We start from the raw sequence: 25708 nt of genomic DNA, 5'->3' as shown, positions 1-25708 counted from the left end.
TAGTTGGATTTGAGAAGGCTTCAAATCCCTGAAAAGAAAATTCTGGAAGTAGCTCGCAATCAAGGGAATCTCACGAGGGAGCTTAAGTCCATTTCTGAAAATGATTCTAGGATACATTTGCCCTGTAACAGGTGACTAAACTACCGGACACAGGAGATTCTTTGGGAGGTGATGAGATGTCAAGGAAAAACAGGTGAATGGGAATCCAAACCTGAGTTTCAGTGAGAAGCACAAGAAACAATACACTGCCTTTTTAGCCTGTAGGCTAACCACACTTCCCAAGCGCACATCGTTCTTCAGTGCATGATGAACAATAAGAGTCAGTAACTGCGGAGGAAAATCACGACACATTAACAGCTGGTTGTGCCCATGCAACGGAAGGCATCAGGCCATCTCTTAGCACATTTCAACCCCAGCCATCATTTTGATAAGTTTTAGAGTAAAAAGGCAGGCCCTGGAACAGCTGTTTGTAAACAGTGTCCATTCCAAAAAAAAAAAAAAAATCACAGAAAGGGCCTTCAGAGAATGCAGCATAAGGTGTATATGCCAACTTGTCCCTGTGGGATCTTGCAACGGCACTGTCATTTCTGAGGTCTGACAAGGCTTCCTTGCCATAACTTGAGGGGAAATCCCCCTGAAAGGTAACACAGTACCTGCTGACTTTCTGCTACCAGGAAGATCAGGCTCTTGCCAAGAAGCACATCCGTACTTCAGAGATGCCGACACGCCAGGCTCCCAAACATCTACGTGCGACTCTGCAGTGACTGACCAAACATGTTGCAGGTTGCCCACACGGAGCAGAGAGAGCACAGGCAGCTTCACTGACTAGCATCATCCTCAAGCCCAGCAGGAAAGGAGAAAGCATCCTTCCTTACAGAGAGCAGCAAACCTACGTAAGCCTCACCCACTCTCGCTGGAGTACAGAATCGCAGAATGGCCGAGGTTGGAAGGGACCTCTGGAGATCCTCCTGTCCAGCTCCCCGCTCAAGCAGGGTCACCTAGAGCACGCTGCCCAGGATTGTGTCCAGACGGCTTCTGAATATCTCCAAGGAAGGAGACTCCACAAACCTCTCTGGGCAACCTCTTCCAGTGCTCTGTTCCCCTCACAGGAAAGAAGTTTTTCCTCGTGTTCAGCCGGAACTTCCTATGTTTCAGTTTGTGCCCGTTGCCTCTCCTCCTATCACTGGGCACCACTGAAAAGAGTCTGGCCCCATCCTCTCTACACCCTAAATTACGGAAAGCAGGCAAAAAGTCATGGGAAGGACAAACTATCCGGCACAGAAAGGTCAGGAGTGCTGCTCTTTTCTGGTTTTCCCCTTCTGATTAGAGGCCTCCATGAACATTTTTGCTAGTACCCCAGAGCGGCAGCAGGACACAACTGAAGCCTGTTCATTGCTTGCTTCCACCCCGGCTGAGGTTTCACAGGGAACACGCTCAAACCTGCTTTCCTGCAGCACAAGTCCGGCTTTTCTGACCGCCTTCTACGCTTAAGCAGAAACCCCAGCCATGAGGAGGGCTCTGATGGCTTTCCAGACTGTCGGTATTGTCAAGAGAGAAAAGACAGTCTGCACTGCAGTCAGTGATGTGAAGGAACAGGAATAACGTTGGGCTCTGGATCCAAAGACGGGGAGAAGGGAAAGCAATTCAAAAAGAAGAACGAATCTCCTCGCTTTGAGAGAGGCCTGTACTCCACGACTGTCACGCAGACACCGCAGGACAGACACATGATAGCAAGAGAAGGGTCCTGTACAAACCTTCTAGGGCATGTTATATTCCTTTAGGGAATGGGTGCTGTAAAGATGAGTGGGTATTTCCTCCCAGTCTGGACAGCGCAGAAACAACTGGGTGGAAAGAAGAATACCCTAGTCACTACCCTCTCATCTAACATCTCAAAAGGAGTGATGAGAGACCTCCCTTATCCTGTCCACAGAAATGACTGATCATTGCCCTCGCAAGATCAAACTGTGAGTCAAGGCAAGGGAAAAGCCTATCCTGCTTGTCCAAGATTGGCCTTCAGCAATTAGAGGTAGTTGGAGATGTCATCTTCTGAAATGGCTTTCAAGTCCTTCCTTCCTTGCAGCATATTTGAATCACCTTAAGGGAAATAACCTGACTTACTTACTCTGTGACTTGATCTTACTCTGTGACTTGATCTTACTTCAGGAAGATTATCAGTGAAGGACCAGGGGGTAGAGAGGGAAGAAAGGGAGGGAAGATTGGGTCTTTCGGGACCCCACTACATCTGCCCAGCCACAAGAGTTCTCACTTCAAAATGATTTCCAAAAAGGGAACCAGGGCACGTAGTTGAGTGCTGCCTTAAATACTTAGGCTGAAAAATTATTAGTGAAAATCAGTTTTCTGTTCCTCTTGATGTTTGCCCCAACAAAGAAATACAATCTAAACACATTCAGAATCAGAGCAGGAAGATGGCCAGTAAAGTCTTTGCTTTTTTTCTTTTTCCTCCTCCTGCCTCCCTATCTCTCCAATCAACTTAAGCATTCAGCTGCCAATTCTTTCAGGTGACAAAGTTCATCTGAAGAACACGCCACACCTGCCACTTCGGGGGCAGCATGGCTTCGCCCATCCCCCTCCTACATGCGTGCAAGACAGGACAACCCAGCAAAACCACATCGACTTCACTAACAACAGCTTGCAAGCCCCTGAGCAAAAGCTGCTCCTCGAAACAACTCCTGTTTTAACAGGTCAACGGGTTAAACACATTTCTCCCCAAAAGACACAAAGACCACATACATTACAAAGCCATTGGCTGCAGGCCCTTGCCCAAGAGGAAGTGCACAGCTTCTGCTGGCAAGCACGTGTCAGAAATCCAGACAGACAACACAGCTCTGACCTGCAGAGGCCTCTGGAAGTCCCAGCCCTCGTCCTACACACCAAATATGCAGAGAGCTGCAAAACCCCAGCCCTTGCCCCAGACACTTCACACCTACACCACTTCCCCACTTCTGCCATTTGGGCAAGACATCTGCAGCTGATGAGGAGCTGCACTCACCTCTGCGAATCTCTGCTTTCCTTCACCTGCTTTGTCTCTGGACACACAATCTGCCCACACGCACAGAAAAATCCCCACAGGCACTTCCGTTCAGGTGTCGTGGAATCTCCTAATGAATGGAAAAGAGAGGGAGAATTTGCCTCTCTCTTGGCTGCCTGGCCCACTTGCCCTCTCAACTGCTCCATTAAGAAGAGGACGAGATGCCTTTGGCCTTTCTCTAATGGCTTGCGCTCATTAGTACGGGTTCAGGCCTTACGAGGAGGAATTCCATTCCCCTTTCCAAGCCAAGTAATGCTCACATACACGTGACTCCAGCTGCTTAAAACAAAAAACAAACACAAAAAAACCCACTCACTCATCTCCGTATGGTAGGCCAACAGAAAGAATCAAAGGACGCTGCCTGGCTGGGCAATAAAGTGTCCGAGGATAGTCACTGCAGGACAAGTAAAGCATCTGGGGGAGAAAACCCCCAAATCTTAACTTTACATGCACAGCGACAGGCTGTGACCTAATGGTTATTGGTCAAGAAGACCCAACCACTCAAACAGAGATGGCCAGGAAAAGACATGCTCCTTGCTCTGCAGAGGTCAAAAGAAGCAGAGCAAACGGTATTAGAAAAGGAACAGAGAACCCAAGCAAGAAATTGCATTAGGCCCTTCCAAGGACTCATGGTAGGCCTTCAGCCTAAAGACTGGGTGCACCTCTGGAAGAACAAATACAGCCAAGGCCATCGGGCTACTACCTCTGCCTGATGAAGCTCCCAGGTCTGTCACAGCCTGCTGGAAGAATACTCTAAGGAGAAAAAAAAAAGTCACTATATACTGCCCTCTTCTGGTCCTGCTTCCTCGACAGCTGCTGTTCAACACTAGCCAAGAGAGTACCAGGCTGAAACAACATCTCGTTCAACCCAGTGGCCCCTCTGCTCCTGCTCTCTAAAGCTGTTGGAGTAATCATCTTCACTACCTCTGCATCAGGGGCCAAGACGTCTAAGGGTGTCAGCTCAGCTAGAGATTTGTGCTATGCCAGCTAACACACGCAGAAATGTTTGCTAACACTGAAGAGCTGCGATAGTTTGGAAGCTCCTGAAGTGGGGAGAGCGGGGGCCAGGAGCAGTTACAAAGCTCTTGGAAGAACGCAATGCCTCCCATGGATAGCACGCTTCCTCTTACACTCAGGCTGCTACTAGGAAGCACTTCCTTGACATTCTTCCCTCTGCTCAAAAGCCTAGCTTTACTGATTGCTCTGTAAAGTTAGCACATTTGTGCCAGAGGCTACCATGGATTTGACAGCAAAGTTGTGGCTCTGAATATACTGGGAAGGTGGCAGAACCCCGGCATCCAAGACCCCGCACGGAGGGCACAATGCCACACGAGATCAATAACTCGGGTCCCACTCCCTCCAACTTGCAGCAAGTCAATCACAAAGATTGACGGTCTGCATCTACTAAGAGAAAAGCAACAACATCTAATCCTGCGTTAAACAGAGAGAACCTGACAAATCCTTCTGCTGAGTCAAAGCAGAAAAGCACTGACTGAGCAGTTACTTACAGCAAAGCTTCACAAAGCTGGCTGCCTTTTGGTCCCGTTGCATCAAAGCATTTCCTGGCCTTCTTTCTGACCCGTTATTAAGATACACTTGTTAAAAGGAGACACAGCACAACCTTGGGCTGCACACAATAAAACCAAAATGGACTATCCTTACTTGCTGGTGCTCCTCACCCAACTCTAAAGAAAGCCAGTTTGACTCACCACCAGTGCCCAGGGCGTTCTCAAGTGAATGGGCACTAAGATGCAGTCCTCTTGGAAGACGTACACTCCTCCCCTCCATCTTCTTACTGCTCCATGGCCCCCACAAATTAGTTTGTGATAGAACAAAGTACCCAAAGCATGAACCACTGGCTAGCCTTCCTTCTTCTTTCTTTACACCACAAGATTCATGTAGCAATTGGTGATCTGTATAACAAAAAGAAAGCTTGAGGTGAAAAATGCAACACTGCTTTACCAAAGGAAAAGTACACCAACACTTCTCTGCTGGCCACCCTGCAGCAGGCAGCTGCCTGAGAGAACTCCAGGCGCAGCTTCTCTTCCCAGATGTTAGCGCATGGTTACCGCTTCAGAGTTTGCTAGGAACACTTGTCACCCACTCCAGTCACAGAATCACAGAATCACAGAATCGCTGAGGTTGGAAGGGACCTCTGGAGATCATCTAGTCCAACCCCCCCTGCTCAAGCAGGGTCCCCTAGAGCACATTGCACAGGATCGCATCCAGGCGCGTTTTGAATATCTCCAGAGAAGGAGACTCCACCACCTCTCTGGGCAACCTCTTCCAGTGCTCTGTCACCCTCACAGTGAAAAAGTTTTTCCTCATGTTCAGATGGAAGTGTCTGTGTTTCAGTTTGTGCCCGTTGCCTCGCGTCCTGTCGCTGGGCACCACTGAAAAGAGTCTGGTCCCATCCTCTCGACACCCTCCCTTCAGATACTTGTACACATTGATAAGATCTCCTCTCAGCCTTCTCTTCTCCAAGCTAAACAGGCCAAGCTCTCTCAGCCTTTCCTCATAAGAGAGATGCTCCAAAACCCTAATCATCTTTGTGGCCCTTCGCTGGACTTGCTCCAGTAGTGCCACATCCCTCTTGTACTGGGGAGCCCAGAACTGGACGCAGTACTCCAGATGGGGCCTCACCAGGGCTGAGGAGAGGGAGAGAATAACCTCCCTTGACCTGCTGGCAACACTCTTCCTGATGCACCCCAGGATACCATTGGCCTTCTTGGCCACAAGAGCACATTGCTGCCTCATGCTTACTCCAGTCAGTCTGGACTTGAGTAGGACTAACTCCAGGAAGCAGCACCAGACAAGAAGGACAGGTGCTTTCAGAAATACTGCGCCCTTCGAGGCTGAAAAACAGAACCTGAACACAGATACTTCGGAGATCTGTAGTGGGAGGGGGGGTCAGCAACGAATTGAGAAAAGGAAACTCACATACACCCTCAAGGGGTATTTTTCAATATATACTGCTGGAGAACACCACTGCGCTGCAGCAAGTTTTACCTCATCCTTCAGCCAGCCAAGCTCCTTTAGCCTGTGGATGCGCTCACAGGTGACCCTGAGGTTGACAGCACTGCTCATCATCTCCTCTGGTTTGCCTTCCTCCAATGCAGCAAGGACCCCTCTCGCCATTCCTGCAAAAAGCACAGGTACAGGGGAAAGGGCTCAGGAGACAAAGTCCTCAGCACAACCACCTGTGCACAGCAGTCAGCTGAAACAAGGCCTTGCAAAGCCTGTCAAGCTACAGCTTGGAAACAACAGGAGTGCTTCGGAGCATCGGATCACTGGCTTCCTCAGTTTGCTGCTCAGTTAGCAACAGCAGCCTGGGATTTTTTTTTCCTTTCAGAGTCCTAATTTGGAAGGGCAGGGTTGTTTCAATCTGTTTTCATATCAGTGCTGACAGGTGCAAGAGAGGAAGCTGACAGAAAACATGAGCGCTAGCAAACACAAGGAAACGGCTGAGGAACGAACACAAGAACAGCAAGAGCCTCCTCTCCCACATCAGGCTGCAGCCCTCACAACACTGAGCTTTAAGCTCACCGCAGCAGGCATTCTCCACACTAAGGCACCTAACACAGGAGCCTGGAAGAACTTGAAGGTGGTGAGCTTCAAAGGGAACGGAGCTGACAACACAAGGGCAAATGGACGTCACTACATGGGAGTTCAGGCAATCAGAAGTCCACGCTGGGCGTCTGACTCGCTGCAAAAGGGCTGCTGGCATCCAAGTCCGCTTAAAGAAACCATGGGCCTATTAGCATAAAATACTCTGATCTGCAATAGCACCTCCTTCTTGCTTGAGGCTGGGTTCACAAAATTCAGAAACCACCCTTTTCCCTCAGATTGTAGCATTACTCTGCAGGCTTCAGTAAACCCTTGTTTTGCTAGTCCTTTCCAAGCCAGATTGGAGCAAGTAAGGACAGACTGCTCGACTAGCACACAATGACAAAAGTCTTGCTCACGCATAAAAGTGCAAGAAGGATATTTTGTACACACAACCAATCAGCCAGCCAATTCCTCCCTTTCCAAACTCCCAAGTGCCTTTTTAGGGATGGCCGCTTTCAAACTGTGCACCCGTCTGCTACAGAATCCAAAGCCAAATAGAGCCAAGAAAGCCACAGCGTTGGCTGAGTTTACACAAGCATTAAGAAGCTCAGCAAAGCCTCCTATATAGCTCTTCAGCTGAGACTGAGTTCTCATGATAGTTCTCATTTCCACGGTTAAGCTTGTATTTCTCATCTCAGTCCTTATCACAGCTGAAAATCCAAGAGATGCACCACATATCTCACAACACACGGAAGAGCAGACTAAACACGTGTTGCAACCTTGCACTGGAAGTCAACTAAGCTGGTGCACTGTGCGCTTTCAAGCGTTACCCCACAGGCAAGAGGGAAAGAATGAAAACAGCATAGAGTGGAGTGCTCTGAATGGCACAGCCACAAAAGAAACGACAGCAGGAGACCTCTGTCAAAGCACCGTTTGTTGAAGAAGGCCCCCCCCTACCCCTGGGAAGAACAGCTGGCACCACAGAGCATTCTTTACTCAACAACATACTCGCGAGAGGGCAAACAGTTACGGTAGAAAACACTCAATCAGCTTTCCCTAAAAAAAGAAATAATAAAAACAATAGAAAGACCTTGCAGGAGACAGCGTGGCGCCTTCCTGAAGTCAGCGCAAGAGCAGCCCCTGCTCTGCCCTCCTGCACCGAGCTGGGCAATGCTGCTGCTGCCTCCCCAGGCACGTGGCTCCCTCCTGGCCAGGCCCTTCCCACCAGCACACGTCCCCAGGGCAAGGACCAGGCTGGGGCTGCGCTGCCAGCAGCAGCCTCGCGGGAGCCTGCTGCCAGCTCCCCGCTCCGAGCCCTGGCCTGTTCCCTGGAGCCCAGAGCTGGGCGCCAGCAGCTCCCTCCCCTCGCCCACCACCAGGAAGGCTTTGTGCCAGGCAGCACCCGGCTGTCTGGGGGAGTGTGCGGGGAGGGCTTGGAGGAGCTCTGCAGCTCTCCTGGACCTGGGCGGGAGGTGGCGAGGGCCATGGTGACTCCCGGAGATGCCTTTTGTGTCCTGCTCATGCTGACGTGGCAGAAGCCCCCCAGCGCTGGGGTCATCATGCGTGGGTGTCGTGCTGCTTGCTGCCCACACCTGCATTTCGGAAAGGAAAAAGGAGTGTGGTGTGGGGCCAGTCACTGCAAGTGCACGAGAATAACTAACAGGCATTTTCAAGGCAAAGTAACTCTTCTTGTCCTGTTGGGTGCCCGTGAGATGGCTTCTTTCCTCAGCAGCATCCCTCAAAACCTGTAGCTGCATGACGGCCTGCGCTGTGTCCCGGGCCCTGGGGCCTTGGGGCCTTGAAAGGCCTGAAGGAGCCACACGCCCCCCATGTTTCTGTCTAGAAAGGAGGCCGGCCCACGGGAAGGGTGCCAAGGAGAGCAGCCCGCAGCCGCGCGGCCCCCTGCCCACGGGGCCCCCTGCACCCCCCAGGATCCCCCCGCGCGTGGGGGCAGAGCCCGGCAGGGCCCCCGCGCGTGGGGACCGAGCCAGGCATGCCGTCGCCATGGCGCGCGCGTGTCAGCAGTGAGCTCAGCGCCGCTGTTCCAGAGCCGTTGAGAGGCCGGTGGTGGGAGAGGGCCCGCAGCGAGCTCTCCGTCCCTGCCGCCATGGGCCAGCCGGAGCGGCTGTGGGCGAGGAGGAAGGTGGCGCTGCGCATCAAGAGGAAGGCGGGCGCAAGCGTCTGGGAGCGCCGCGCCGCCCTCCTGCGCAGCACCGCAGCCGTCCCCGAGCCCATGCAGGTGGAGCCCGCGGAGGAGGAGGAGGAGCCCATGGAGGTGGACCCTGCGGAGGGGCAGCCCGCCCCACGCCCCGCGGACCTGCCCCAGGGGCCGAAGAGGAGGAGGAGGCGCTAGCGCGGCAGGAGGCCCCCGGTGGCCACCAGCCGGGGCACGGCCCCCCAGCAAGAGCAGGCTGGTGCCGCCCCCAGCCAGGGCAGCGGAGCCCAAGGCGCTGGGCTGGGAGGCCGAGGATCGCCGGGCCGCGCGGCGCCTCCGCGCCTCCCCTGGCCGCCGGGCACCAACATCTGCCCGGCAGAGGCAGGGCCGACCGCGGGGACACGTCCCTGCCAGGGCTCCCCTCCGCCTCCGCTGCGGGACGGAGACAGTGCCCGCCAGCGGCTCCCACCACCCCGCCACGGCTCTCTTTAGGTTATAGGGCATTAAGGATCGTGAATATTTTAGGATTATTAGCAGGATTAGCATAAAGATTAGTGTAGGTATAGTTATTTTTTCTTTAGTGGTTAGTGACAGTTAGTTTGAGAATTCTTAGGGCAGTTGGGGGGGGTTCTTAGTTCATAGGTATTTTGCTAAGTGTAGGATAGAGTTCTTAGTTCCCCTTGCGACAGTTATTTGCTATAGGTATCATTAGTCATAGTTATTAGTTCTAGTTGTTCAGTATCATTAGTAGCATTAGTCATAGTTATTAGTTATCGTTATTCGGTATTATTAGTAGCATTAGTCATAGTTGTTAGTTATATTTATTCAGTATCATTAGTAGCATTAGTTATAGTTATTAGTTATCGTTATTTGGTATCATTACTAGCATTAGTCATAGTTATTAGTTATAGTTATTCTTAGTCAGACTAAGGGCATAGTTCTTACTGTAGCACAGTTAATGGTACAGTGTAGTATGAGGCTAGGTAGCTTAGAGCTGGTGACAGTAGTCTTAGTGTGTAGTTAGCTACAGTCAGTTCCAGTATTGTTAGAAGACTGGAGGGACGAACGTGGGCCAGAGCTTCCCAGAGTCTGCGCTTGCCAAAGACCGTGCAGCAGGGAGGTGGCAGCACTGCCCCCAAGGAGCATCCTGCGCACACATGCATGGGGTGCCAGGGCACCTGGCCTCAGTCACCTGGGCTACGAGTGGAGGCAAGAGTGCGTCTGTGCGCAGCTGCTTGTAGGACTGGGCCCCCCAAAGCAGACTCTTTCCCTATCCGGAAAAGCAGCTGGACTCTGGCGTCTATTGCACAGGGACGTGAGGTGAGGCAGTTTCACCAAAGACGCGTCTAACGCCAGCATTTAGGAACAGGAGAAGGTGCCGTGCCAAGTGCCTGCGGCCACAACCGTGTGGTTCCTATGTGCCGTCCTACGAAACCTGCTGAGGAGCCTTGAGGAAGCGCAAACAACAGGAACTCGACTTCATGCCTCTCCTGCCAGCTTGCATCTCCATCTTCACAAGTCAGCAGCACGGACACAAAGGACTTTTCCCCCTTCTCTGCTAGAGCACCCCCTCACAGGACTTGGATTTTGCCCATCTGCACAGCACTTCCTGAGGATTCTGCATTGCACACTCAGGATTTCCTCTTTTCTTCAAGACCTGTGGCAGTGGGGTGGGAGGTGATGAGTGGGCAGGTGTCGCAGCCCAGCAGGCAAGAGCAGGCCTCCTGGCTAGCAGAGCCGCGATCCCAGCAGGCTGCGCTGGTGCATCCCAGCAGTCGGCTGTCACCTGGGGTGTCCACGGCCTGAGGCACCACACTGCAGGGCTGTGTGGGAATGGAGGGATGAGAAAGGAGGTGGCAGTGCAGAAACGCTGCCCTCTGGCAGAGCAGTGGGAAAATGAGTGATAAAGAAGTCAGACAAGGGAGTTGTAGGGAACAATGAAACCCCATGGGAAAAAAGACATTTCAGCTGGTGATTGGTTTAAGCTGCTACCTTCAGGTGGGACAAGGGGGAGTTGTTTTGACATGCCACATGGTGTGGACCCTGCTCCGGACAGCTGGACTGACCCCAAGACCCCACGCAGTGGGAAGGGGACGCCTGCACCGCGATTCTTCCATGACTGACGGGGCATCGAAGGATCAGGATCCCTAACACAGCAACTTGGTTGTGAACCCAAAGCAGGTGCGGAATAATATTTTAGTGTTTGGCTATAGCAAATTGTGCTGCATGATTGCAATGTAGGAGCGAGCAATAAAATACATATAATGGAGAGCCGTGCTGCACCCGGAGTCCTTGCTCTGGTACGGTTCCCCTTAAGTTAGTGAACATCCCAAGGAACCCCGGGTGCGGCGCCACCTTGGCGCAATGCCACATTTGTGGTGTCTGCAGCGGGATGTTCCAACATTAAGGGATTGATACCGCTGGACTCCTAGTGTAGCGGCCGGAGTCCAATTAGACAGATGCACACCTTGCTGGTGCTGTTTGGTATACGGTGGCCCCTGGGTGCAGCCGCCCCTCCCATTGGGGAGAACACAAGGGTGCCCGGGACCATCTCTGAGGCCTATTTCTACCTCAACCCTTTAGCTATGGTTGGAGACAACAAGAGGAGCAGGAGGAAACCCCCAAGTAGTGCTGCTTAACCCTTTGCATTGAGAATTACCTAATGCAGGATCGATGAAGTACCTATTGGGAAAAGCTAGCGCTAATTTTTCAAGCAGCAGCCAATCCTGCTAGTGACGCTGTAAAAGTCCTTACTGCTGCAGGATCAGCAATACAGCAAATGGTGTTGCAAAATCGGATGGCACTCGATTTCATCCGAGCTGTCAAAGGCCTTTTTTGTACCCTGATTGGTAAAGAATGTAGTACCTTTCTACCCCCAAATGACGAGGAAGTGTGCCATGATATTCAGAAAATACTTGTCGGAATAAACCCATGACATCAAAGTGACAATTGGTCCTTGTGGTTTTCGGGAATACTTCGACATGGAACTTGTTTTACAAAGTATGTTTGCTATCATCATTCTGCTCTGTGTAATAGTTGTGCTAATATGCACAATAATTTCCAGTTTCCCTAATATGCTAATATCTGTGCGTGTGTGTGTGTGTGTGCACGTGCGTGTGTGTGGGCAGGCACGTGCGTGCTGGGGGGAATGTTTGTGCACGTGCCATGTTGTACTGCGTGTTAGGATGCGCAGGTGGGGGCACATATGGACATGATTCCCTTCTGCTGCTACAAATAGTCCTGGCACCACACATGGGGTGTCAATAATCCAGGCGCACCAAGGCATCACCAGGCTCGCATTGGGCACTCCAGCTGGGAACAGCAGCACTGCTCTTTATTTGGCATTTCTAAGGGGACTTTTGCATTTGGAAAGCCCCCCATCCCCTTTCCTAACTGCCCCACTGCCGCAAAGGCCATGGCACTGACAGCACCAGCAGCAGCTCCCACACAAAGACGTCTCCACTCGGCCAGGGAGGTGCCGTCCCTTGGGGCTGGCCAAGCACTTGCCAAGGCAGCGGCTGAGCACCTGCCTTTGCGCTTGCTCATGTTGGTCCCCTGTCTTTTGCACCGCCGACGTTCTTTGTACTGCCCCCTGCCGTGCCATACCAGCAGCTTCTCCGAGTGCTAGAGAGTTAAAGAGAAAGAGGGACAGCTGGGTGAACAGGGAGAAGGCAGAGAAACAGTGCAGGCCTAACGCAGGCCAAATCTTAGGCCGTCTGCTTCCGGTGAAGTTGCAAGCTCTCTCTGATGAGACACAGGCCCCTTGTGCCCAAACATCAGATGGATCCTTTTGTCAGCAGGCAGCACTGTCATGGCCCATCTGGAACACCTCTGGTGGTGCCCAACAGCTGCCCCTTGCATTTCAGGGACATCCAGCTCAAGGCCAGGGTCAACAACGTGCTCCTGTCTCCGCAGGGCTGCCCGAGAAAGAGCCCCTTTGCCCACCTGCTGCCGCCAGGGGCAGCATGGGCACTGCAGCAGGGGGAAGCACCCTCCCTCTTTGCACATATTTACCAGGGACACTGCTTCTGCTCCGCTTGCTGCTGTCTCTTCCTCTCCGCAATATACTTGAATGTTTCCCGACGAGCTTTATAGGGCTCCAAGCTTTTCAGAATCTGTGCCGCTCGAGGGGAAAGGTGGCTGCAACAACAGGGCAAAACTCTCTCACTCCCTGCCTCGGCCCCTTCCTGCCTCGGCCCTGCTCCAGCCCCTGCACGTGTGCACCCACAGCCCCTTTCAACCTGGGGGCACTTTGGGGGCTTACCTGTGGGCTGCAGAAAGGCCCCTGGCAGGAGGCATGCCTAACCCAGCTCATTCCTGGGGCACCAAAAACGCCCAGGGTCTTGTATGCAACACCAGGCCTCAGGGATTTGGTGCCAGAACACCCTGGTGGCATCACGGCAGCTCGACTGCCCCAGGCTGCCCCTGGGGTCAGCGCACACTTACTGGGGCTGCATTGTCTCCAGCTTGGCTCCTGCTTTCTTCTCCACTGGCGGAGGCTTTTCCTGCCTTTTCCACCTCACGCTGTGCTCCTTTCTCCTGGGCTGCGCTGGAGGATGGGGAGCCCAAGTCTCTTCACGGCCAAAGTCCTGCCAAGGAGGAGACACTGTCTGCAAACCAGACGGGAAAGAGAGGAGCCCTTTCCCAGAGGCCCTCTGGCAAGGACCCTGCAGCAGCAGCTGCGCAACCAGCACGCTCTCCACCCCAGCTTCCAGGGCAAGGTCAGCGGGGCAGCAGCCCTTCACTGCAATTCCCAGATGCCCCTCTGCTTTCCTTCTGACATCACTGAGACCATCGGAAAAGGGCAGGAGGGAATTGCCATTTGCAGGGCAGCAACTTCCCACGAGTTCCTCCCTGGCTTCGGGCACACCAAGCGATCTGAACCCTTCTCGCCTCAGGTTTTACCCGCACCTTCCAACAGTGAGCGTGTGCATGCGTACGGATGGTGGTGAGGCTGAGCTGCAGACCCAAGCTCATGTGACAGCCTTGGAAAACCCATCAGTCTGTGCTCAAGAGCCTTGGAGGGGGTGTGCAAAGTAAGGAGGGAACCACTTGCACCCGAAACACTAAGTGCTGGGCAGGGAAGGGAGATCCAGTTACAACTGAGTATTAGCTGGGTGGGAGTCACAAGACCACGGGTGGTAATTAGCAGGGCTCTAGTTGCAAAGTGTCCCCTTGACTGCGCAGCAGCCCTCACCCCTCCACCTGCAGACCTTCCACCCTCGGCTCCCTGATGCAGAGGATGGCTGTTGTTCTGAAGGGTGTCCAATGGTGCCACTACCTGCGCCGGCTCTGCACCCTCCCCTGCACTCCAGGCTTCCCACGCAGCCTGTTCTGCCTCCGCTTGTTTGTGCCGCTCTCTGTACAAGGAGCCCAGGCTCTGCCTTCGGTCCCACTGCGCACGCAGCTCGACAGTTTCCTGCAGGGTCACAGAAATGCCACAGCACACACCATTAGTCTCAGCTGCTGCGAGGGAAGGGCTTTCTGCAGGTCGTACCCTCACTCCTGGGCTCTCTTCAGCCCGCCTGTTGACAGAGTTTGCCTCCACAAAGGTTATGAGGCCTGAAGTTACGCCAGGCTCCTCACTTCATTACACACACAATTGAACGGTCTGTGAGGAGCAATGATCTCAACTAGCCAGCGTCTAGAAAAGACCTGCGCATTTTCCACAGCCTCACAATGCACCACGTCCTGCTGCTAGAGCCAGCAATGCCCCAGGGAAGTGTCCCTGTGTGCTTCATGCAAGTACAGGAGGGAAGAACACACTGGAAAGGGAGAGCACAACTTCTGCCTACTAAGGAGATCTGAAGGAAGGAAGGGAAATGGTCACATGAACAGCTCTTAAGGCATCTTGGCAGAATTGCTATGCGCACAACAGGGCTTTTGCACCCTTTCCAACAGCACAGGCATTACAGCAACCCATGGCATGTACCCGCAATATTCTCCTACAGCTTTCGGGAATAGCGAGTGCAGCCGTGGAGCTGGCAGCAGGAGGCGGTTGCTGCTTGCCGGCCTCCTTCGTCCTGGGGGAGCTGCCTGGACACGGTGGGAGCAGACTACAAAGAGACACCAGGAGGAGTCTGCATGAGCACGGGCGCAGGCTGTTCTTTGGCCCGTGCTCCCAAGCTCGGCCCCTGCCTCTGCAGCGCGAGGCACTTCTGCCAAACATGCAGCTCTACTGCACTCATCGTGGTCACATCAACAAAAACAGAGGTGACCCCCAGCTACAACACTCACCTAGGGACCAAGGTGGCCTCAGCAATGCGCACAGAGCCCCTGCATCCGCCCCTCTTCCTGCGCTCCAAGGAGAGCAGCAGCAGCTTTTGCAACAACAGCCTCCTACAGCTACTGCTCTACCCTGCCTGCCCACTGCTTCCACTTCTGCTCCGTGCTCCATAAGGCACTGTGTTTAGCGATGGGGAAGAGATTCCTGCTGGGCAGCCAGTGTCAAAGAAAGAGCAAGGGCTTACTTAAGAAAAGCAATCCCGCCATTTCCCTAGGCCTGGCACTCTCTTGCGCCTGATGCAAAGATGGCATTTCAGGGGAAAGAAGAGGCTAAAAGGAACTACCTCCTCTGCTATCAATGCTTCCCAGGCTTGCAGAAGAAGCAGCGGAGATGGGGCTGCTTCCCATGGCAAGCTGGCAGGTGGCCACTCTCAGGGCCGCCTTTGAAGAGCTTTGAAGAGCCTTTGCTGTACCATGTCACCTAGACAGGCAGGAGAACCAACACAGGGGACTGCACAACACCCCCTGAAGATTATGCTGATGCCCCCTCACTGCCCTCCCTCCTACCCTCTCATGTGATCACCAAATGCCCCTCCAGGGGCTCCAGAGCTCAGCGCAGCCTTTGCTGGGCTGCGTGTCAGGAAGCTTTCTGAGTCCCTGCCTGCGCCTCGCGAGCCCAAAGGGACGTCTCTCCTGCAGCCTTACAAGGCTTCCCCTTACACCTTTCCCCAAGGGTCTCACCTGGCACGACTCTCCTCCGCTGGGTCTTGCTGCCTCGTGCCTGCCGCTGAGCTTGGCAGCATGGGCAGAGCAAGCTGCTGCTGGCTCTGCAGGAGCTTGCCACCATGCCCCTCTGCAAGTAGGAAAGGAGGGGGCTCTTCAGAGCAGCCTCTTGCGCAGTGCCTTTGCAGCTGGCTGAAAATCACCAGGCGTGAAGGATGGCGAGTGGGGGCACAACCTGCTCAGGAGGCAGCTCTTCCCTTACCACCGCTGCTTCTGGTGCTCCGCAGCTCTTCTAGGGCCTTGATCTCCCAGTGGCACCATCTGGGGGCAGCCTTGCCCTTTGCTTTGCCTTCCACCGTGAGCTGAAACCTGACAAACAAATCACCACACCGCTTGGAGGAAAGGCCTCCACCTGCCCTTGCAGCTTGCCACCATTAATCCTCCTCACTGTCATTTCAGGCCTCCCATGCCTTCCCCTTTGTGCGCAGGCATGGGCGGTTTTGGCACTCTCCCCCAAAAGACACAAACATAGCCTCAATTCCTCTCTGTCTGCCCTCAGGTCTCTCTGAAGGCAATGACGACAGGCTGCACAGGAGAAATGCAATCACCATTCCCCATCACTCCAGCTGACACGTACACACATGTAGCCCAAACTCAGCGTTACTTAAGCAGCAACCAGTCGCTGCGGGAGGGAGATTCTCCCAACCCCGTGCTGAGTGTCCAGCCCCCGCAGTGCGTGCTCTCCAGCAGGAGCTGGGAAACCTCCCACTCGGTGGGCCAAGGACTGCAGAGGAAACGTGCTTACCTTGGGAACACGTGTGCAGGGCTAGACTGGATCCCTGCACTGGCCATTTCTCCCCCAGAGCTCTCTGCATCCATTGGCCATGGTCTCTGCAAGGCAACACACCCCCGTTGGGAGGCTTACAAGGCAGTTTTCTCATTGCGCCCAACAGCAGCACACTTGATCCTGCTCAGAGAGGAACCTGCCTCTCCAAAGCCCTCCACTCAAAAGCCTCTGCCATGAAGAGGAGCCCTACTTCTGGCGCAGAGCAGAGGCACAGCAAAGAATGAAGACGGGGCAATAATGCCACCAGGCTCTTTTTGGCGGGAAGAAGCAAGCAGCTCAGGAGAGGCTCTCTTTGCTAGTGGAGAAGTCAGTGGGGGCAAGCCCTGGGGAAAGCACTGCATTAGCCCGCCACATCCCGGCCACCCAACAGAGATCACGTTGCTCGTCCTTTGAGAGGATTCCCAAAGAAAGACAAGGAGGCCAGCAAAGCTGAGCAACTCACACTGTGAAGGGCTGCAAGAAGGCCTGCCTTGCTCTCCAGCAGGTGAATGAGGTAGGGACAAAACTTCATGCCCGCTTCGTCTCCTTTGCAGGCCAGAACACCAATGTTCTTGAAGACAAAGGTGACGTGCTCCTTCTTCAGCAGGTGGGAAGAGAACAGGAGGATGGTCTCCTGCACGCAGGACTCCACCACGTGCACGGGGAAGCCGGTGTCCCACGACAAGCGCCGGTAGATAAGCCGTTTGAGCTTCACATTGTCTGCAAGGCAGGGCAACAAGCTCACTGCCACAGCCGGCCACATCACCATTGCTGGGCCAGGAAGGAATGGGGGCAAGGGGGAGCCAGTTGTTTGCGTGGCTCCGAGAGAGCCCAGCTTCATGCACCAATTTTAAAACCAGATTCCCAAAAAGGTCGCTTATGCAAAGAGCTCTTGGGCAGAGGTTTGTTTTGGCAAAGCTGAAGCTGTCCCCCAACCTTTGGAGGAACCTTCTCACCAGGGAGAGTCACTGCGGGGCGCTTGAGCCCAAGCAGCCAGTCCACAGCCGTGCTCAGATGGAAGACGGGTCTTTGAACCGCCAGCACCTTGCCACTGCACAGGCAGAATTGTTCTTGCAGCGTAAAGATGGTCCCGAGCCCTCCTACCAGGACAGCCTGCACGCAGGAAAGACAAAAGGCCCCTGAAGCACCATTTTGGCGATGCAAAAAGGGATGCTTGCCAGAATGTGGCGCCACTGCTCTGTGCTCTCCCCACTCTGGAGGCACAATGGGGCAAGAAGGGGCCCTTGCAAAGCTTTGCACAACAGCCACATTCTCCACATTTGCTCCACAGCCTCTTGGAAATAATTGCCTACCTCCCTCACCTACAGAAGATCCCGCAGCTTGCCAACAGCCTTGCCACACACCCACGAAAACTGCCCCTTCTCTCGACTTGCTCTTTGCCCTTTGCCCAGGGGGAAGAGAGAAACCCTGGCACGTGCCAAATGCTTTCCCCCACTACACCTGCATGCCATCTCTGTGCTGCCTGCCCCAGAAGCTGCTCTGCGGCACAGCTGTGCTTCTGTCGCCCTGGGGAAAGGATTGCTCCCCGCGGCCCAGGGCTCTCAGCGGGACTCAAGTGTCCTGCAGGCATCAGGCAATGCCACGCCAGCCCACCTTGTCCCGCATCAGCTGCTCCACGATGTATTCCGACGCAGCGTCTCAAATAGCGACAATCTCTGGAAAGCAAGGCAAGGCCACGGCAGGCCTCAGACAAGCTGGCTCACAACCTCTCAGCAAGCTCCTGCCCCACGGAGGGACACATCAAGGTGTAGGCAAACCCTCCCAAAAGCTACCACCATGCCTGCAGAGCTGGGCTTTGCCCCAGTTGCAGGCTGTCGGCCTTACTCTTAGGCCAGCGGAAGTCCCCAGTGGAACTAGGCTCCTGGGAGGGCTTTGGGACAAGGGCTGTGGCCATCTGCACATGGCATCTCTGAGCGCCAAACATGCTGTGCGCAGCTGGCGGCACAAGAGGAGGCCTGGGAAGGACCAGAGGTTCTCCCAAACAGACGCCTTGGATTTTTCACAAGGGGAAGGCTCCATTCCCAACACGGCCATTTCCAGCAGGTTCTTGGGAGCCCCACGGCAGCTGCAGGACACGCCAGCCTCCATGACGCAGGACCCCCTTCCTCCCAGACCCACACTCCAAAGGGGGTCCCACTCCCAAGGAAACACGCACCTCCATTGCCCCCTGCCACCAAGGCATGCAGCCAGACCCACAGGAGCCTTGGGGCTCAGTGCAGCCCCCGCCACAGCCCCCACCACTCCTGCCTGACACATTCTTCCCCGAGGCAGACGGCACCCTCACACAGGCCTCTTGGGGCATCCCCACACTCTGTACAGACACCCCACAGCCTCGCACCCACAGCGCTTTGGCCACTTAACACTCTCTGTGCGACACGTCGCCAAGCAGCTGCCAAAGGCCTTACCCTCAGTGGAGAGCCGCAGCAGCACTGGGAAGAGCAAACTGCGCTGCCGGCTGATCGTCTCCAGCCAGCAGCCCTCCATCTCCCTTGCCCCCTTCTCCTCGCCTCGCCTCTGCATCTGGGCAAAAAGGACGCTCTTCCCGGCCGCACAAGCAAAACTCCTCTCCAAAGTACCCCTGCTCCTCTGCCTGTCGCCGAGGGGCCCCAGCACAGCCCCGCTGCCTCCCGGCCCCACTCCTTGCCCTGCAGCGGCTCCCAAGGGCAGCCGTGGGGAGCGCGTCAGCAGTGCCCAGCAGCGCCCAGGCCTCGCAGCGAAGTGAGGGCACCGCTGGGCACCGCGGAGACCTCCCTGAGATGCGGCACATCCCACTGTGAGCTCAGCTCCCGTCACCTGACGGCTCGTGAGCTCAGCGCCACCGAGATGGCACAGCCCGGGAGAGAGCGCAGACATTGCCCCGCACCGCCTGGAAAGCAGTCACCTGCCTTCATCCCCGGTAGCTTCCACAACTCGCTGATAAATCCTTCCGCACCCTCTGCAGATGCTGACAAACGCTGACAAATCTCTCCCCTGCGGCACTGCTGAAGGGCCTTCTGCAGCCCTGCCCTCACACCTCTCTGCCCTGGGCAGAGCTCTGTGCCAGGCCGGGCTTTGGCGCTTCTTTGGGCCTTTGCTCTTTTGCAAAGACAGCACCAAAGTCACGGGGCACGAACCAGCACAAAGCGTGCCCACGGGCTGACGTGCTTTGCTCAGCCTCCAAACTGATAACCCCCGGGGCAGGCGCTGGCCCGGCACGACGCCCCTGCTGCCCACCAGCCACAGCACAGCCCCCCCCACCAACACCAGCGATAAAACTCTCTGCTCTCTTTTGTAACGAACAGCAGCAGTTCCTCTGCAAAACTCGAGCAGAGTGGAAATTGCCTTAACGCCCCCTCCTTTTATTTCATACATACCTGCTTTCAACGGTACGCTGCTCTATGCTTCTATCCCCTTACATGGGAGAAGCAAGTTGAACGTTTGACCCATACACGAGACACAACAGCGGCGAGGCGGGGGCCCAGGAGCACCACTGCCACCTCCTCTCCCCTCCGCTCCGCTCCCCTCCCCTCCCCTCCGCTCTGCTCCATGGTGCTGCCAGGGCCGGGGCCGGCACGGGGGTCCCGCGCTGCCGGGGCACGAGGGGCCGCCAGCAGCTCGCCAGCCCCGCTGCCCCACGCCGCTGCCCGCCAGCGCCTGGGCCTGGCCCCCACAGCCCCGCCTGCTGGCCAATCAGCGCACGGCTCCCCCACGGCCCCTCCAATCAGCGCTGCGGGGCTGCGCAGAGGCGGGACGCCGGCACCCCCTGGCGAGCGGGATGGGGCGGTTCTCCCCCTCCCCAGGACCTGGCCCCACCCCCAAAGCCGCCATTTTGTGCTCTCCCCCCCCCCCCCCCCCCCCAACGGCTGCAGCTGCCGTTGCGCCTCTGGCGCGCCCCAGGCCCCTCGGTTTGGTTTCGGCGTCCCCCGAGCTCTGCGCTTGGTTTTTGGGTCTCCCTGGGGCCCTACAGCTGCCTTTTAGTGCCCCCCACGTGCACACGTGTGTTTTCGTGCCCTCCCGCGTCCTCTGTCCTCTTTTTGGTGTGCCCTGGGCACCTCCGTTTGGCTTCGGGCGTCCCAGGGGCCTCCGTTTTCGCAGCTCTGTGCCCCGCAGAGCCATGGGTTTGCCCGGGCAGCACTGAAAAGAGCAGGCTGAAGAGTCCCAGCTCTCTTGGTCCTTTCTTGCAGGAGAGATGACCCTCTGTCTGGAAATGATAGAGCCAAACACCGGAGCAGTCCTTTCCTCCTCAGGCACCCGTGCCCCATCTTACAATCTTTCTTACTCCCAGTGCCCCGCACCAGCCCTGTGAATAAAGGAGTGTCTGATCCGCGAGCACAGACTGCAGAGGCTGCTGCTCTCCCTCCAGCGAAGGCTGCCTGAGAAAAACCCTCTTTGCCCTGGATGCTGCAGGGAGAGGAAGGAGGGGCTTTGTGGGAGAGGGGAAAACCCATCCATTCTTGGTGGTATTTGTCCAAGCGACTGCATGGGGTCATTTCTCATCTGCGTGTGCATCTCAGCCTTCCTCCGTGTTTCCAGCTGGGCTGCACACATCGCTACCTCTTGTCAAATCTGCCTGCAAGCATTTGAAAAGCGGCTGCAACAGCAGGCACAAACTCGCTCTCACGCCCTGGCTGAGCCCCCCTGCCTCCCGCAGCTGTGCACCTGCCGTGCCGGGTTACCCAGAGCCCCTTCCCCTGGGGATGAGGTGCCGGGAGGTGCTTGGGGCTGCAGGGGGGTGCCTAGCATGAGGGTGTCAGCCAGGTCGTTCCCATGCCAGAAGTTCAAATCCACAAAGCGAGGGGGAGAGAGACAGAGGCACAAAATGAGGCTCTAATTTCTAGTCAGGAGAAAAATGCAACTGATGGGAGAGTCTCCCCAAAGCCTGGCACACGCTTGCTGCCCCCCAAGGAGACGTACCTCCCTGGGAAATGTGTCCATCACTGTTCCCAGGTCACACAGCCGTTGTGTCTGTGGGAATCACCTCAGTCCCCCATGGAGCACAAGGCCCCCTTTTCCCTTTCCCGGTGTCACCTGTCCAGAGGCTCTTTTCCCACCCTTTTCTCCCCATTTCTGCCTCCAGATGGATGGCACTTATTGCGGGTTGAAGGAGGAGGTGCAGCAAAGGGTGATTGCTTATATGACAAGCAAAACCCCTTGGGACCTGTGTCTCAGTGAGTATATGAGCAAGGATGCCATGCATCCCTACTTGTGCCAGGTGTAAAGGTGTCTGCAGTGGCCATCTGATTTTCCTGAGTGCAAAGGAAAGGAAGTTTAGGCACTTTCAGACTCCTCAAAGGAAAGAGCAGTTTGCAGGGCAGTTGTAGGAAGGGATTCCCATGGGAAAAGATCCCTTGGAGGGTGTCATCTGCAAGCGGGAGTGTGGGTCTGGCCAGAGAGCTGATTCTTCACTGAGGCACTTGAGATGTCCGCAAATGGGCAGAGCCACAATGGGCGCATCTCACTGTGCCGGGCACCACGTGGCCTGCTGGCTGTAGTCCCCAGCCCATGAGGGCGGCAGGAGTAGGTGCCCCCGGTCCGTGCCCTGGTCTGTGAAGGGCTCCTGCTCCACCAAGCTGTCTGTTTGTGGAGGGATGGGGTTAGGAGAGCTAAAGCCCCTCTGGAATTGAATCTGGCAAGGGACGTGAAAGGCAACAAGAAAGGCTGCTCTAAGTCTGTAAGCAGCAAGAGGATAGCGAGGGCAAATGCGGTCCCGCTGCTCAGCGGGGGCCCAGGGTCCCTGGTGACAAAGGACTCAGAAAGTCAGCGGTACTGAATGCCTTTTTCACCTCCATCTTTATGGGTACAACCGGCCCTGGGGAATCCCAAGGCCCTGAGAGCAGAGGAGAAATGTGGAGCAAGGAAGGCTTCTCCTTGGTGAAGGAGGATGAGGTGTGGGAATGCTTAAACAAAGGGGACATACGCAAGCCATGGGCCCTGGTGGGATGCATCCATGAGTGCTGAGGCAGCTGGCCAGTGTCCCCGTGAGGCCACTCTTGATTCCCTTGGAAAGGTCGTGGTGATCGGGAGAGGGGCCCGAGGCGTGGAAGAGAGCAAATGTCACCCTTGTCTTTGAGAGGGGCAAGAAGGAGGATGCAGGGAAAGAAGGGTCGGTCAGCCTCACCTTGATGTCTGGGAAGGGGATGGAGCAAGTAATCCTGAATACGATTTCCAGAGACATGAAGGGCAGGAAGGTGCTTGGGAGTAATCAGCATGGCCTGAGAAAGGGGAATCTGTGCTTAAATGCGACCTGATAGCCTCCTCTGTTGAGATGAGTAGCTTGGCGCCTGCGGGGAGAGCAGTGGAGGTTGTTGCCCTTGACTTGAGTAAGCTGGCAAACCAGGAGACTTTCAGCTTCTTGCACAAGGTGTCAAGAAAGTGTGTGAAAAGACTCAAGGGCTAGATTGGAAAAAAAAGAGTGAATTCCCCTCCTTGGACAAGCCTGTTATTTTTCATGCCTGCAGAACTATTGAAAGGGACTGTTCAAAGAATAGGTTCTCTTCTGTTTCTCACTTTCCACAGGCGAATAGTCACATTACAGCAAGCAGTCACTCCTCTGCCCCGTGGTGGGTTCCCGCAAAGGCCGCGGTCCCTTGGGGGTGTCCCTGCTGCAGCGTGGGTCCTCCACGGGCTGCGATGCCCTCAGAAGAGGACCGGCTCCAGCATGGAGCACCTCCGTGCAAGAGTGCGACTCCAGCCATTTGCCTGACAACGTCCCCTTCCATGTCAAGGCTGCCTTTTGTTTCTCCAAACATGGCTCTTCACATTTCTCCTCACGTGTCCCCTTTTGTGTCTGCTGTGGCTCCTCCCATGGGCCTCCTCCTGTGTCTCCTGCCTGCAGCATCTACTGCCCTTTCTCAAGTACATTTGAGCAGAGGCGCCATGTGCTCCTCCAACTGCCTGAAGTCTTGGTGCACAATGGGCTCTTGTCATCCGTTTCAGAGTTGGCTGGAAGTGGCTGAGCCTGGCACAGGGCAGCTCGTGGTCTCCTCCCACACAGGGCACCCTGCAGACCCCTGCTACCAAACCGAGACCTCTGTGCCCAGCACGTCCCCTCACTCACACACCAACACGTGCACGCGCACACACACGGACTGTGGATCCCTCCAGTAAGTGGCCTTAGACGCTCAGTCGATCCTGTAGCTGGCCCTGGACCCCCTGGTTTCCCGGTTGCCTCAGGCACAAACGCACACACAAACACACGCACACACTCACCAGTGATTCTCTCCGCTTGCTGGTCCACACTTCTGGAAAGAGTTAGAAATGGCATTGAAGAAGAAGAGAGGACAGGCTGCAGGTGTCAACAGTGTTGAGCACCCCTCTGCCACCACTGCACCCTTCTGCCCCGTCTGACCACCATGGCACCCCATGGAACGCCATGGCACCCATCTGCCACCCCTTATCACCCCATTGCCTATCACTGCTCACTCTGCCCCTCGGTACAACTCTGCCCTCTCTGCCCCCCCTCTTCTTCTATGACACCCCGTTGTACCCCTGTGTCCCCTCTCCCCTGCAAATGGCACCTCTCTGCCATCTCTGCCCCCCATTGCACCCCTCTGCCCACTCTGCCCCCAGTGGCACCTCTCTGCCCCTATCGCACCCAATTGCCCCCTCTGCTGCCTCTGCCCTCACTGCCCCTCATGGCACCCCTCTGCTGCCATTGCACCCCATTGCACTCCTTTGCCCTCTCTGCCTGCATTGCACCCCTGTGCACCGTCTTGCACCCTTCTCCCCCCTCTGCCCTCCATGGCACCCCTCTGCCACCATTGCCCACCCTGGCACCCCTCTGCTTCACTTGTACCCTCATGGCACCCCTGTGCCCCCTCTGCCCACCATGGCACCCCTCTGTCCCCAAAGCACCACATTGCACCCTTCTGCCCCCACTGCCTCCCATTGCACCCCATTGCACCAAATGGCATCTACTGCCCCCCATGACACCCCTGTGCCCCCCTCTGCCCACCATGGCACCCCTCTGCCCTCTCTGCCACATGTGCACCCCGTTGCACCCTTCTGCCCCCCATGGCACCTCCCTGCCCTCTCTGCTTCCCATTGCACCCCTCTGCCCCCATTGCACCAGTTGCCCCCCACTCCCCTCTCTGACCCCCCACGGTACCCTTCTGCCCACATTGTACCACATTGCACAGCCCTGCCCCCATTGCACCCCATTGCACACTTCTGCCTCCCCCCCTCCAGGGTGCCCCTCTGCCCCTATGGCACCCCAAGGCACCCCTCTTTCCCCCTCCCCCATGGCACCTCTCTGCCCTCCCTGCCCCCACATTGCACCCCACTGCCCCCATTGACTCCTATTGCACCCCTCTACCTCCTTTGCCCCCCATGGCACCCATCTGCCCCCCCAGGAGTGCAGGGGATCAGCCTATGCCAAGGAGGCTGAGAGGCCAAGCCTTCCCCACCCAGCGGACCACTGCCTGGCCAGCAAAGCCAGGGGTTCACAGCAGCACCTCTCTGTTTATTCCCTGCAGAGGAGTCCATCTCAGGTACAGGGTGGTCTCCCCTTTGCGCGGCAGCAGTTCCTAGTGCCTTCCCTTCCGCTGCTCCAAGGGCATCTTCTCCACGGTGCTAGGGAGTCCAACGGAGAGGTGGTCAGTGTCAGGTAGAGGGAGAAGGCAGAGAAAGAGCGGGCCTTGGTCAGGCCAGGTCTTCCTGGAGCTGCTGTGGACCATGCCCTCCAGATGGGCAAGGAGACCTCAGGCTCTTGCCACCTTGTTGGAGAGCAGCTGGCTGCTCAGAGGACTGGAGGGAGGAGGGACAGGTCCCAAGGCTTGCAAGGGGAAGATGCTGACATGTGCCTGAGGCCGTGGCCCTGCTACCTCCTAGGCCCTCTCTCAGCTCCTTGGAAGCCACTGCAGAAGAAAGCAAATGCAGGGGGGGGAAAAAAAAAAAAAAAAAAAAACACGTTCTCCGCATTCATGGGAGGCAATGGCAGGGTCACTCCTGTGTGAGAACATTTACAGGCCAGCAGCAGGGACAGGGCTGGAGTTTGTGCTTGTGCGGGCGCTGCTGCCAGAGGAAATGATAGGGCAGCAGCAGGCACATGGCTCAGACACGGGGCTGTATGGTCACTGCTGCCTCAGGACCTGACAGACAAGGACCAGGCACATGGCTTCACCGCTCATTCTGAGGTCACTTCTGCCTCAGGACCTGTTAGGCCATCGGCAGGCTCTTGGTT

Source organism: Apteryx mantelli, chromosome 13 (assembly GCF_036417845.1).
Source record: "Apteryx mantelli isolate bAptMan1 chromosome 13, bAptMan1.hap1, whole genome shotgun sequence".
NCBI lineage: Eukaryota > Metazoa > Chordata > Aves > Apterygiformes > Apterygidae > Apteryx > Apteryx mantelli.
The sequence above is the reverse complement of the archived record's forward strand: the minus strand, read 5'-3'. Positions refer to the sequence as shown.